We start from the raw sequence: 15,699 nt of genomic DNA on the forward strand, positions 1-15,699 counted from the left end.
CCCATTGATTGGGCTTTTAAAATCTTTAGCTGATGCTGTTCATTTTCTCTCTTTTTTTCCTCTTGCCATCTTTAAATTAATTACTCAGTGAAATTTCAAATGTCAGATTGCAACCTATACACATTTTTGGAGAAAAATTAGAGCTACACTCTAAGTGGAAAGTTTTTATGATCTTAAAATGACAGTCAGACTTCTCTAGGTCTCCCTGTCATGTCAGGTAGCTTTCAAAGTGGCAAGGACTCTCCTAGCTCACTGGCAAGGTGGGGGGAGGGGGGTGCTGAGGGGTGGCTAATTAAATCTTATGAATACAAACATGGCTGTCATATATGGTTCTCTATTAAAAAAAGATTTTAGAGCTCCATATGATGATCTGCCTGTGTGTAGAGTCTTCTCTTGTGTTGTTGGAAGAGCGTTTTGCTATGGCCAGTGCATTTTCTTGGCAAAACTCTATTAGCCTTTGCCTTGCTTCATTCTGTACTCCAAGGCCAAATTTGCCTGTTACTCCAGATGTTTCCTGACTTCCTGCTTTTGCATTCGAGTCCCCTATAATGAAAAAGACATCTTTTTGGGGTGTTAGTTTTAAAAGGTCTTGTAGGTCTTTATAGAACTATTCAAATTCACCTTCTTCAGCATTACTGGTTGGGGCATAGACTTGGATTACCGTGATATTGAATGGTTTGCCTTGGAAACGAACGGAGATCATTCTGTTCCAACAACACAAGAGAAGACTCTACACATGGACATCACCAGATGGTCAACACCGAAATCAGACTGATTATATTCTTTACAGCCAAAGATGGAGAAGCTCTATATAGTGAGCAAAAACAAGACCGGGAGCTGACTGTGGCTCAAATCGTGAACTCCTTATTGCCAAATTCAGACTTAAATAGAAGAAAGTATGGAAAACCACTAGACCATTCAGGTATGACCTAAATCAAATCCCTTATGAATATACAGTGAAAGTGAGAAATAGATTTAAGGGACTAGATCTGATAGACAAAGTGCCTGATGAACTATGGATGGAGGTTCGTGACATTGTACAGGAGAGAGGGATCAAGACCATCCCCAAGAAAAAGAAATGCAAAGAGCATAATGGCTGTCTGAGGAGGCCTTACAAATACCTGTGAAAAGAAGAGAAGCAAAAAGCAAAGGAGAAAAGGAAAGCTATGCCCATTTGAATGCAGAGTTCCAAAGAATAGCAAGGAGAGATAAGAAAGCCTTCCTCAGCAATCAACGCAAAGAAATAGAGGAAAACAATAGAATGGGAAAGACTAGAGATCTCTTCAAAAAAATTAGAAATACCAAGGGAACAATTCATGCAAAGATGGGCTCAATAAAGGACAGAAATGGTATGGACCTAACAGAAGCAGAAAATATTAAGAAGAAGTGGCAAGAATACACAGAAGAACGCTACAGAAAAGATCTTCATGACCCAGATAATCACGATGGTGTGATCACTCACCTAGAGCCAGATATCCTGGAATATGAAGTCAACTGGGCCTTAGGAAGCGTCACTAGGAACAAAGCTAGTGAAGGTGATGGAGTTCCAGTTGAGCTATTTCAAATAAAAGATGATGCTGTGAAAGTGCTGCACTCAATATGCCAGCAAATTTGAAACAGTGGCCACAGGACTGGAAAAGGTCAGTTTTCACTCCAATCCCAAACAAAGGCAATGCCAAAGAATGCTCAAACTACTGCACAATTGTACTCATGTCACATCCTAGCAAAGTAATCCTCAAAATTCTCCAAGCCAGACTTCAACACTACGTGAACCGTGAATGTCCAGATGTTCAAGCTGGTTTTAGAAAAGGCAGAGGAACCAGAGATCAAACTGCCAACATCTGCTGGATCATCGAAAAAGCAAGAGAGGTCCAGAAAAACATCTATTTCTGCTTTATTGATTATGCCAAAGCCTTTGACTGTGTGGATCCCAATAAACTGTGGAAAATTCTGAAAGAGATGGGAATACCAGACCATCTGACCTGTCTCTTGAGAAATCTGTATGCAGGTCAGGAAGCAACAGTTAGAACTGGACATGGAACAACAGACTGGTTCCAAATAGGAAAAGGAGTACATTAAGGCTGTTTATTGTCACCTTGCTTATTTAACTTATACGCAGGGTACATCATGAGAAACACTGGGCTGGATGAAGCACAAGCTGGAATCAAGATTGCTGGGAGAAATATCAATAACCTCAGATATGCAGATGACACCACCCTTATGGCAGAAAGTGAAGAAGAACTAAAGAGCCTCTTGATGAAAGTGAAAGAGGAGAGTGAAAAAGTTGGCTTAACGCTCAGCATTCAGAAATTTAAGATCATGGCATCTGGTCCCATCACTTCATGGCAAATAGATGGGGAAACAATGGAAACAGTGGCTGATTTTATTTTTGGGGGCTCCAAAATCACTGAAGATGGTGAGTGCATCCATGAAATTAAAAGATTCTTATTCCTTGGAAGGAAAGTTATGACCAACCTAGACAGCATATTAAAAAGCAGAGACATTACTTTGCCAACAAAGGTCCATCTAGTCAAGGCTATGGTTTTTCCAGAGTCATGTATGGATGTGAGAGTTGGACTATAAAGAAAGCTGAGCGCTGAAGAATTGATGCTTTTGAACTGTGGTGTTGGAGAATACTGTTGAGAGTCCCTTGGACTGCAAGGAGATCCAACCAGTCTGTCCTAAAGGAGATCAGTCCTGAGTGTTCATTGGAAGGACTGATGTTGAAGCTGAAACTCTAATACTTTTGCCACATGATGCGAAGAACTGACTGGAAAAGACCCTGATTCTGGGAAAGATTGAAGGCAGGAGGAGAAGGGGACGATAGAGGATGAGATGGTTGGATGGCATCACCAATGCACATGAGTTTGGGTAAACTCTGGCAGCTGGTGATGGACAGGGAGGCCTGGCATGCTGCAGTCCATGGGTCGCAAAGAACCGGACACGACTGAGTGACTGAACTGAACTGATGATGGTCTGTGCTCAGTCTCATAGTTGTGTCCAACTCTGCGACCCCATGGAGATTCTCCAGGCAAGAATACTGGAGTGGGTTGCCATTTCCTCCTCCAGGGGATCTTTCCCACCCAGGGATCGAACGCATGTCTCTTGCGTCTCCTGCACTGGCAGGTGGGTTCTTTACCACTAATGCCACCTGGGAAGCTCCGTATCATAGGCTACATATTAATACCCAAGTTAATAAAATTCCAGGCAAATAAACATTTTCCTTTTTCCTTTTTTTTTTTTAAAACAAACCCTGTACTAGGCTTGGTTGTTTTTTAAAAGTCTTCTGACCTGATTTAAGTTACAAAGGAGCTATTTCCCGTATGTTTTAGACACTGAAGAATATTATCTAAGGGGATCATCAGGTACCCACCTGCTCATGGCCCAGTGCTGGGGGCTAAATTTGGAGAAACAGTCATAGTTCCCTGGGGTGGGTGTCAGGGTTTTCAAGGAATCTGGCCATTGTCTTTAAACAGAACTAAATTATCGATTGTATTTGAAACAAAGTATGTTCAAGAAATCTTGCTTCAGGACATCTTGATTTGGTACTTTAATTCTTAGGAGAAAAAACATGGAGTTTGGATGGGTCTGGTTCTGTGGTGGGGCTTTGCGCAAAATGAAATGTAGAGCCTTTTTTTTCCAAAAATAAAAAATCTCAAAAACAAAACAGCAGAGTCCTGAACCAAGCGTGGGTCCTTCTAAGTGTGGGCCGGTGTGTCTGTAGTCATGTCTGGCCTCATTACACTTCCCCGGCCTTGGTTTTCTGATCGTCCCCTGCATCCTTTATTTTTTCCCCTTAAACATTTACTCCCTTTCCCCATAATCCAAACTAATTTTTTTAAGTGTTTATTGAATTTGTTACAATATTGCTTCTGTTTTGTGTTTTGGCTGCAAGGCATGTGGGATCTTAGCTCCCGAACTCGGGCCTGAACCCACACTCCCTGCACTGAGAGGGGAGCTCCTAACCCCTGGACTGCCAGAGAAGACCCTGCCTGTGTGTCCTTTACACATGCCTCCCTCACACTCATCTCCTTGGCGTGAGCAAAACTGTGAAAGTGCTTCGTGGATTTTGAACCACAGTACAAACCTGTGTCTTGTGATTTCATTTCTTTTTTAAAACATTTTATTGCAAGATATTTACATTACAATATTGTTCTAGTTTCTGCCATACAGAATAATGAATCAGCCGCAGATACACATATGTCCCCTCCCTCTTGAACCTCCATCCCATCTCCCACCCCATCCCACCCCTCTAGGTTGTCACAGAGCACTAGGTTGAGTTCCCTGAGTCACACAGCAAATTTCCACTGGCTATCTATTCCACACTTGGTAATGTATGTTTCCATGCTACTCTCTCCATTCACTCCACCCTCTCCTTCCCACACCATGTCCACAAGTCTGTTCTCCATGTCTGCGTCTCCTTTGCTGTCCTGCAAATAGATTCATCAGTACCACCTTTCTAGATGCATGCGTGCTTAGTTGCTCAATTGTGTCTGACTCTTTGCAACCCTAAGGACTGTAGCCCGCGGCCCCTCTGTCCATGGGATTCTCCAGGCAAGAATACTGGAGTGGGTTGCCATTCCCTTCTCCAGGGGGTCTTCCCAACCCAGGGATTGAACCTGGGTATCCTGCATTGCAGGTGGATTCTTTACTGTTTGAGCCACCAGGGAAGCCCCTAGATTCCATACACATGCGTTAATATACAATATTTGTCTTTCTCTTTATGACTTATTTCTCCATACAATAGGCTCTAGGTTCGTCTGCCTCTTTAGGAATCGTGGGCTCATGTGTAGGGCTGGAAATGGACAAGGTGATGACAGTCGTATCCATGTTCTTTCCTTTTCCGGCCTAAATGTTCCCCTCCATCTCCCTGGGCTCCAGGTCACCTGAATATGACACCTCTTTCCTGTGGAACAGAAAGGACAACCATGACACATTCTTTCTGCCGATGATCCTAGGGCTCTACTCCTGCTAGTCACTGGGCTTCAGCATGTTAAAAAGCAGGAACAGTTAGCATGATCCAAGGGTGGAGTTTTCAGCTCCTGAAATCAAAAGATTGCCAAGTGCCCAAGAGCTGAGCCTGGTTGTCAGCTGTAGTAGCTTAACAGAGTCTATGGCAGTTTCTCAGACTTTTGCGCAGAACCTCGTTGGTGTGCTGGCTTGGCCAGAGGAGGACACTTGGTGTCATCTCAAAAACCCACAAAGGGTTACAGCATGGCACAGGGAACTGTAGTCAATGTCTTGTAAATAACCCTGGGTTATTGTAATCCCTGGGTTTGGAAGATGACCTGGAGAGGGGCATGGCAACCCACTCCAGTATTCTTGCCTGGAGAAGCCCATGGACAGAGGAACCTGGCGGGATGTATAGTCCATGGGGTCGCAAAGAGTTGGACACGACTGAGCACCTAACACTTTCACTTTTCTATAGGTCAAATATATTCAACTAGAAAAAAGAAGAAAAATGACTGGCTCTGCCTAGAAGCAAAGGCTTCTCTAGATGGTGGTCTCAAAGTGAGATTTCCCATCAGAAGGAACCAGTTCTGGGACAGAGAGTACACCAACGAGGCAGGACATTTTGGTGTGCCAGGAAGAAAGCTTTTGAAGACTACTGGACTCATGGCAAAATGACACACTAGATATTGTGAAAGGGCACCACTGATCCAAGATACAGCCGTTGGAGTATCCAAAAATGGTGACAGGAAATATATTCATACAGGGAATATGAAAATGAGTTAATTGTCAGTGATATTAAATACAGGGGTGGGAGCCAAAAACAGCAACAGAACAGAACAAAAGAAAAAGCATACGTGTTCAACAAAACACAACAGTTTCTTGGTAAGCGTTCCAGGTAGTTAGTCTATCCAGTTAAGTCGTCTATCTGAGCACTGGCAACTAAAGAAAAAGAATCATGCACGTATCCTGCTTTTCGTGCACAAATGTAGTGGCTTTTGTGGATGGAGGAACACTCTACAAAAAGTGTGGAATACTGGCCTGAATTAGAATGTCACCATTTTGCAGTGTATAATGAATGATGTGACTCAGGCCAAGGTCATCCGTGGAGGAAACCACTCGGTCAAAGTGTGATGGGAACTTGATGCTGGAAGGATTAGGCTGTCACCACCTGGTCCACCCACACACTTCTGTGACAGATTGTGCTTCCAAGGGTGGCCGCAATAACATCACCCAGCCTCTTTGGCAGTGTGGCCTTGTGAGAGAAGCTCTTTCCAACCCTGTTGATCTAGACTGGGCTTAGGACTGGTGCTGACCAATAGATGAGGTGACAGTCATGCTATGTGGCTTCTGATATTGACCCTTCAGAGACCTGCAGCTTCTTTGTCAGCTGGAACCCTCCGTCTTCCAAACCAGTAGTCTTGTAAAACCAGGAGACTTGTAAGTCTCCCCAGAGACCAGGGTGCCATAGGAAGCCCAAGCCAGGCATGTGGAAGGAGACACCAGCTGCATGAGAGCTAGGACCCTAGCAGCGTGTTGACCTCTCCAGCCCAGCCCAGCTGAATCCAGTAGGATGAATGACCCCAGCCAGTGCCACGAGAATGATCAGGAAAAACTGCCTGCCTGAGCTCATCCAAACCGTCATTCATATCAATGTGAGCAAACAAAATGGTTGCAGTTTTAAGGCCACTAAGTTTGGGGATGTTTGTTATGCAGTAGCAATAACATAATTGGAAACTCACTGTTTTGTGGTCTATCGTGAAATATCCAGTTCAGGCACAGATTATCAAGGAGGAAATCAATATGTACATGAAAGTTGGGTAGGAATTTTCACTCTAGAAAGAGCAGACTGTCACCATCTGAACATCATTGAGTGGGAGGCAACTAGGTGTGAGGCAACAAGAAGGAAACAACCCATGAAATGTTCCCGTGAAAAATGGAAAATGCAAAAGATTCGGAGTTGACCTGGATGGGAGGGGAGTCTAGGGGAGAATGGATACGTGTATATGTATGGCTGAGTCCCTTTGCTGTTCACCTGAAACTATCATAACATTGTCTGTTATTCGGTTATGTCTGTGCTAAGTTGCTTCAGTTGTGTCCAACTCTTTGCAACCCCATGGACTGTAGCCTGCCAGGCTCCTCTGTCTATGGGATTCTCCAGGCAAAATTACTGGAGTGGGTTGCCACTTCCTCCTCCCGGGGATCTTCCTGACCCAGGGATCAAACCTGTTTCTCTTGGTCTCCTTCATTGCGATGGGTTCTTTACCACTGAGCCACCAGGTTATAACCCAGTACAAAATAAAAAGTTAAAAAAAAAGAAATAAGCGAAAATTCTAAGGAGCTCAGAAATATTTGGAGGGTTGTCTGGTTCTATCACTGATGTTTAATAAAATCTTACTGCATTAAGAAAAAAAAAAAGGTTCAGAGTTGAACCTGAACCTGAAGAGTTCTTTGGAGCCCGTTTCTGAGTCAGAGAAAACACAGCCCTGAAATTGCAAGTTCAAAGACGGGAAGAAATGAAGTGAATTTGGAGAGAGAGACTTCTACAACATACAGACCTGGCTGATCTTCACAGAGCCAACCACAGAGAAAGATGAGGGGCAGTTCTAAATGGAAAGAGACTGGAAGGACTCTGAGTCACGCTGTGTACAGATCTTGCGGGAACCCTGGTTCACACAGGCCACGTGGCAAAAGACACCCGAGACACTCCGAGAGACAGAGTATGGATTGTTTCATGACACCAAGAAATTCTTTTTAATTTTTGAGGTTGTGGTAATGGCATGGTAGTTACGTAAGATGTGTCTGTTTTCCTTTTTTTAAAAACAGATGTATGCTAACTGTGTAGTGGTAAAAGGATCTGCATGCCAGTGCAGGAGACATAAAAGATCCGGGTTCGATTCCCAGGTCAGGAAGATCTCCTGGACGAAGGAATGGTAACCCACTCCAGTATTCTTGCCTGGAGAATCCCATGGACAGAGGAGCCTGGTGGACTATAGTGTAAGGGATTGCAAAGAGTTGGACACAACTGAGCAACTGAGCAGGAATGAAATGACAAAAGGATTGAAATTTATTTTGAAATTCTTTACCAATTAAAAAAAGAAGAAAGGGAGTCAGGAAAGGAGGAAGAAAGAGAGAAAGAAATAAATGATAGAAACGTCTTAATTTTTAACAAATTTTGGCCAAGCAAAGCAGCATGTGGGATCTTATTTCCCTGACCAGGGACTGAACTGCACCCCATGCATTAGAAATGCAGAGTCTTAACCACAATGACCACCAGGCAAGTCCCCAGACGTCTTGATAATAGTCGAGTCTGGTAAGGATATACAGGGATTTATTATATTGCAAGCCTCTCTACTTTTGCTTATGTTTAAAAATTTTCACAATATAATTTATGTAACGAATAGCTACAAAACATAAAAATCCACGTATCTTTTGCATTCTAGCTTGAAACATGTCAGTACACGTTCTAATCTTGAAGTGTGACTTTGCCAATGAAATAACCTGGAGCTTTTCCCCAAAGATTTGAGTGAAACTGAGCTTCCAGAAAGACCTGCTACTATTGACACTCAGGATAAGAAAACCAAGACTTTCCTCTTCAACATAGCTATTTGCTGTCTATTGCTCATTCTTGTTTTAATAGTTTTCAGTGTTATGTGTTAGCTGTTTAATTAGTTAATTGTAAAAGCTTGTTGGATATTGTTAGGGTATGAAGAGGAATTCAGTGTCAAGCTGACAGTGTTTGACAGCCCTGCTGTCTCTGCGTTTATTAAGTGGATCAAGGCACAAACTGATGACTGATGTGGGCTCTGGATTTCATCAATGCTGGAATCTTTTTTTTCTTCTTTTTTTAAACTGCCGTAAAATATACATTGGGCTTCCCTGGTGGCTCAGTGGTAAAGAATCCACCTGCCAATGAAGGATGTGCAGGTTCAATTCCTGTGTTGGGAAGATCCCCTGGTGAAGGAAATGGCAACCCATGCCAGTATTCTTGCCTGGGAAATCCCATGGACAAAGGAGCCTGCTGGGCTACAGTCCATGGGGTCGCAAAGAGTTGGACACAGCTTATCGACTAAACAGCAACAACAAAATATATATATCATAAAACTGACCTTCATGACGATTAAGTATACAGTTCTAAAGAATTAAGTATATTCACACTGTTGGTCACATCACCACCATCCATCTCCAGAATATTTGCATCTTCCCAGACTGAAACTCCGTCCCCGCTAGACAACAACCCCAGGCCTTCTCTTTTCCTCATAACCATCATTCTCCTTCTGTCTGGGTGAATCTGACTGCTCTAGGGACCTCCTATAAGTGGAATTCTACAGCATTTGTCTTTTTATGACTTGCTTATTTTACTGAGTATAATGTCTTCCCAGGTGGTGCTAGTGGTAAAGAACCTGCCTGCCAATGCTGGAGACATAAAAGATTCAGGTTCGATCCCTGGGTCAGGAAGATTCCCCCTGGAGAAGGGCACGGCAACCCACTCCAGTATTCTGTCTAGAGAATCCCATGGACAGAGGAGCCTGGCAGGATATGGTCTATAGGGTCACAAAGAGTCGAACACAACTGAAAGCAACTTAGCACACACACATAATGTCTTCAAGGTTCATTTGTGTTGTAGCCTATGTCCGAATTGAATTCTTTTTTAAGATTGAGTAATGTACTAAATGATGAAATCTTGACCTGGTGCTAAATCTGAGGGATGGAGACTTGGGGAGTGTGGGATGGCCTCTCCTGGGGAAAGGGTATGTTTTTTGGAGGTTCACAAATTACACTGTGGAATTAGTGGTTTATTTTGCTGCTTTCTGAAACCAACCCTGGCTTAGTTTTCAGAAAAAAGTTCATAGAATTTGTGAGGTATGGAAAATGGAAGAATTTACAAGGGGTCATTGAAACAAGCATGGATTGAGGACTGCTGTGTGCAGAGTTCATGCCAGCCTGCTCTAAGGGCTGCAGAGAGTGAAGCCAGCTTCTTGATGTCACACTTGCTTCTGACATCACACTTTTTCAAAGGATGCCTGTTCTTGTTGGCATTCAGTGTGCTTACATACATTTCAAGACAATTTTTGGTCATGAGAGCAAATATTTACCAGGTTATTCGCCAAATGGAAGGAAAACAAAACAGGGCCTTTCAGGGCTGAGCCCACATCCAGGGTGTGAATTTAAAGCAACATCAACTCCTCCCCTTTTAAATCTGATTCATTTGGGTACCGGGCCTGAGTGAATCAATTGTGTGGGGAATTTTTTCCTCCCTGTGTCGCTAATATTCAAGAAAAACAATGATGTATTTGAAAACCCAATGAGATTAGACTAAAACCCAGAATAAACAAGGATTTTGATATCATCATTTCTGGACTCATGTCTTGCATGTTCTAAATTCTCCTAGTCCCATAAACACATTGCAACTAATTATGGCTGAAGCTCAGAAGGCTTGGGGGCTGAGTACATAGTACCCATAGTACTTTTCATTCCAAGGCATGAAAATGGAGCTCAATTTCTCCACGTTGGCAAGGGTGCGCTCTTACTCAAGGTCCAAAAACACCGGGGAGGCAATGGAGTATATGCAGCCAAACGCAGGGAGGAGGAAAGAGAAATAGAAATCAATCATTCTTCATCACTTGGGGTTTTGGTTTTCCTTCAGTTTGTTCATTTATTGCAACAGCTGGAAGGGTGAGCTCAGCTGATTTAAAGATATTTTGTGATACAAACATATTTGGTGACAGTTCAACTGTTGGATGTGTGACAAAAAGCAGGGAGATTAAAATCATGGCTATAGGTTTGAGAATTCTCTGACATCATAGAGAAGTAATGGAAGTTTTTATTCTTTGAGCTTACATATGGCATGCCTGCGATCAGTTATCAGTTTTGAGGACGGAAACACAGCAGCCGAGAGCCATGGGGAATATGGCCAGAGCGGGAACCTCCTGAGGCCAGGCCTGAGGACCCCACTAGGCACGTGGAGATGAGGGTGTGGAAGGGGAGTTGTGCCTACGGCTCACAGGGCTTTCAGGAGCTCACAAAAATGTTTTCAGTTCTTAAGGTAGTTCAGAAGAAAAAATGATGAGCTTTTGAGTCAAATAATGTATTTGGCTATACAATATTAATATATTTGTTTTTGGGCTTCTCAGGTGTCTCAATGGGTTAAGAATCTGCCTGCAATGCAGGAGATGTGGGTTAGATCCCTGGGTTGGGAAGATCCTCTGGAGGAGGGCATGACAATCCACTCCAGTATTCTTGCCTAGAGTATCCCATAAACAGAGGAACCTGGCGGGCTGCAGTCCATGGGATCCTAAAGAGTCAGACACGACTGTAGTGACTTAGCATGCATGCATATTTGTTTTTATATTAAAAAACTGTTGGAAAATGCAATTTTTTAGTCTTATTTTTCTGGAGGAAAAGTCCTGTGAAGGCAAAAACGTCTCATCCCCTGAAGGCCATGATGAGGTTCTGTGGGATGCAGAACCACAAGAACTGAGGGTGGGCTACGGAACAAGAACATAGGTGGAGTTTGGTATCTGCCACCAGTCCTGGAACCAACGCTCTGTGGATACAGACGGACAGTTGCAGCTGCTTTGTGTGCTTGAGGGGTGCTCTCACTATTTGGCATATACTCTTTGAGAAACATGGTATGAACTCCCTTCCTTCCTTCAATAAATATCTATTGAGCAGGAGACAGGATTCAGGAATCTGAGATAGTCTTCACACTTAAGGAGCATACAATCCAGTAAAAACACACAATACTTTTATGTAGCCACATGACTTTTTAATTTGTCTTGAAAATTCCAAATGTCACAAGCAAATTTCTCTGCAAACTAAAAGACAGTTTCTGATGAGTGTTCAGGCATTTTGTCTTGAATTTATATTATCAACTTGATCTCTCTGCTGTGTTAGGAGATACTCATGAGGCAGCTGAAAGGGATAATATTAAAATAGATGAGGTGATTGTATTCAGTGTCTATAAAAAGCTATAATCTAAAGGCCTAGAAAGTTTATTTCTATAACTACTAAAATGTAAATGGACATTCAAATGTGGCATTCATATTTTTAGCCAAACATGGCTTTTATCACATATAAACAAACAAGTAATCCAAGATTGTCAAAGAAATTGTTAGAAGTAGAAAATGACTAATTAAAATAAGAAATACCGGTCTTATTACCCTGCAGTGGTCTGGAACTGAATTGAATGCTGTTTGATTTAGGAATTATAGCAATTCATATCTTAAGGGCTCTGGAGTCTTCATCAAACCATGGAGAATATGGTACATTAACTCTGGAGACCATACAGAGGGATGCTAAGCTAAGGAACATTCTAACCAATGGGAATTCCTAGGGGGGCGGTTCAGCTTTTCTCCTGCATTCCATTTCTGATCTGCTTAGTTCTGCGTAACCTTTGTTCAACACCCACCATTTTAGTCAAGTTCTTTTTCGGGATTGGTAGCAAACATTCTTTATTTTCAGGATGCCACCTATTCAATAAGCATATTTCCTTGTTCCTCCCTATAGGGTTCTTGTGGACCTGAAAATGAACGAGGTGATTATAAACTTGCAGATAAACTAAAGTTTTCTCAGGGGCTGAAAATGTAGGCTTGAATTGCCAAGAGCTACTCCCCAAATCTCTATAATTTGATATACTTCGAGTTATACCTATGAATAATCAGTCATAGATAACAATTTTGGAAAACAGAAGAAAAAAATTAATCCCATAGAAAAACATTTAAAAACATTTCCGTTGAAGTCTGTGGGTAATAATTCCTATAGGAAATCCATCATTCCTCGTATTTGACTTAGGATTTGCTTTTCAAATCAATTCAATTTATTCAATTTTTATTGAGTGCCTACTATGTGATAGATAAGGAAAAGAAAAACTATTCATCTGAATGAAATACTTTTGTATATCATTTCAGGAAATGGTGCATGCCTTACTACTGACAGTGAAATGAAGTTTTAGTTGCTCAGCCGTGTCTGATTCTTTGAGATCCCAAGGACTGTAGCCTGCCAGGATTCTCTGTTCATGGGGATTCTCCACACAAGAGAGTACTGAAGTGGGTTGCCATGCCCTCCTCCAGGGGATCTTCCCGACCCACAGATCGAACACAGGTCTTCTGCATTGCAGGCAGATTCTTTACCATCTGAACCATCAATGAAGCCTACTACTGACAGTAACCTAGTGCTATTTAAAAAATATTAAACTCTGTAATTGTAGAAGTGGTTCTTTTAGAGGGAGCTCTGGTATGTGTTTTATAGTGCACACCTCGTGATACTGCAAGAAGCTAATGAAAAATGGCACCAAGACACCACCATGGGTTGAAGAGCTATATATAGTTCAATCTCTAAGTCTTTGCTACTTACACCTAATCACACCAGAAGCCCAGAATCAATGGGCTTCAAGAAACAGCTGATCACCTTTGGTTACCTGTATTCTGAGTGATATCCTTGGAAAGCATTCTTAGAAATGTCTTTGATTTCAAATTTAGCACATAGCACATTTAAAAACGTACTTTACTTCTTCCTCATTTTTTTTTTTCTGGATCGATTCACAGGTGAAGTTCTATGTTTTTAATTCTTGCATTATTCAAAAGTATCTGCAGATGTTAAAGTTTTCCTTGCACCCAGGATTCAGTTAGAAAGCAAATATTAGCAGGTATGTGTGGCAAGGATGTAGCTGAACCATGTGTAAAGTAGATAGCTGGTGGCAAGCTGCTCTACAGCACAGGGAGTTCAGCTCAGTGCTTTGTGATAACCTAGAGGGGTGGGATGGGGGAGCGGTGGGGTGGGAGGGAGGCGCAAGAGGGAGGGGATGTATGTATACATATAGCTGATTCACTTTGTTGTACGGCAGAAACTAACACAACCTTATAAAAAAAATAAACAACAAAGTAGTTGTGAACAAATTCAGTCTCTAGGGTCCAGCTGCTTCTGTTTGTATCTTGATTCTTTCACTCACCAGTTGGGCAATGCTGGGCAAGTTACGGACCCTCTCTGTGCTTCTGCATGATGAGGTTAGAGAGAGAGCTCACACATAGGGTTGTGAGGATGAATACCTGGAAAGCTTTGAAAGCAATTCCTGGGACATAGCAAGTGCTCAATAAGCACCTGCTGTTATTATGTTTAAATGTAAAATGTAATTTTTACTATAGTATATTAAAATATACAGGTGAATTTAAATCTCTTACTTTATTTTTGGCTACACTGCATCTTCCTTGCTGTGAGCACGCTTTCTCTAGTTGCAGTGCCGGGGCTTCTCTTGTTGCCTAACACAAGCTCTAGGGTGCTTTGGTTCGGGAGCTGGGGCACACAAATCTTAGATTTGGTGTGTGGAATCTTCACAGACCAGGGATCGAAACTGTGTCCCCTGCAATGGCACGTGGACTCCTAACCACTGGACCACCAGGGAAGTCCAAATGCTAATGGATATAGTGAAATTTGTTCTCACAGTCACCCTTAAAGAGAATGGATTGTGGATAAGGAAAACTGACAGGGACTGAAGTCATCATTACCAACCACAAAGGATATTTAAATACAGACACTTAGCAGACGGCAACAAAGCGAGGTCAGGAGTTCTGTCTTGATTTCCACTGTTTTGCTGGAAGTTTTTCTCACCACGGAGATGCTTGGTGACACTAAGGTCCTGGATTTTGAAGGAGGTTTTCTCTCCTTATTTTCAGTATCTAATTCTTCCATCAACTTTGCATCTCCTTCAAGATCTAAAGGGGTCTCCTCACTCCATCTGGTTCCTTTAAGGTCACCCTCTTTTTTACAGCCCTGAGCCCTCCCACTACGCTCTGCCTGTTGGACTGAGCGAGGGGCTTGTAGCGCTTCAAGGACTCAGCCAAGGAGCCTGAGGTTCAGCTTCCTTGCTCGTGATGACTGTCTATGTCTGAGCGCCAATTCTTGCTATTAAGTCGGTATCAACTTGTTGAGATGAAGGAGTTGGATTCACCACATGGACAATTGGAACTGAACACCAGTTTTCTGAGCTTGAACTCAGGGATCTCCACATTGCTTCTCACTAGCTCCTATGGCTCTCTGGACTGAGAATTACTTGGGATTGGATCTTAGTTTTTGCCTCATCACAAAATCACTTCTTGGCAAACACCAGAACATTGGAGCAACCTCAGGGATATATGGTTACAAATTCTAGCGACGCCTTGCCTGTCTCTGCACTACTTCTCTGTTAAATCCCTCCCTGACATTATTGCTATGTCTCTCTCTGCTTTTACAAGATTTATACTTCAGTGAGGCAATATGATTGTGTAATCTGATGAATTTCATAAAGGCTGGCTAGAATTTTCCCTCTTTAAAGTTTGCATCCTTTTAAAAATGTTTATATTTTATATACAAGCCATTTTATATTAACATTTTCAATTTTGTAGTTAGTATGACATTAAAAATTATATTTTAATGGAGCCTGCCCATCTACCGAGATATGCTGTCATAGAGTGTTGATGGAAGAACACTTTGGAAACACCAAAGCCATAGGATCATGGCTTACAGTTTTTGCTGTTCTTTTCTCAAAGCTTAGAGGCAGGTTCAAACCTCGTTTATGCTCAGTGTCACTCAATGCAATGATGTGAATGTCATACTGACAATCATTGAATTTGATCCATTATTGGGGCAGAAGAGAGCCTTCCTGAGATGGATTTGGAAATAGAATGAGGACACACAAATTAACCAAAGCCAGCACCCCAGAACTGAAAGTGAACCTGCTCTCAGAAACCAGGTGCTGGTGGAAGCATACAGATC

This window comes from Giraffa tippelskirchi, chromosome 4 (assembly GCF_054371585.1).
Source record: "Giraffa tippelskirchi isolate mGirTip1 chromosome 4, T2T-mGirTip1v1.2.pri, whole genome shotgun sequence".
NCBI lineage: Eukaryota > Metazoa > Chordata > Mammalia > Artiodactyla > Giraffidae > Giraffa > Giraffa tippelskirchi.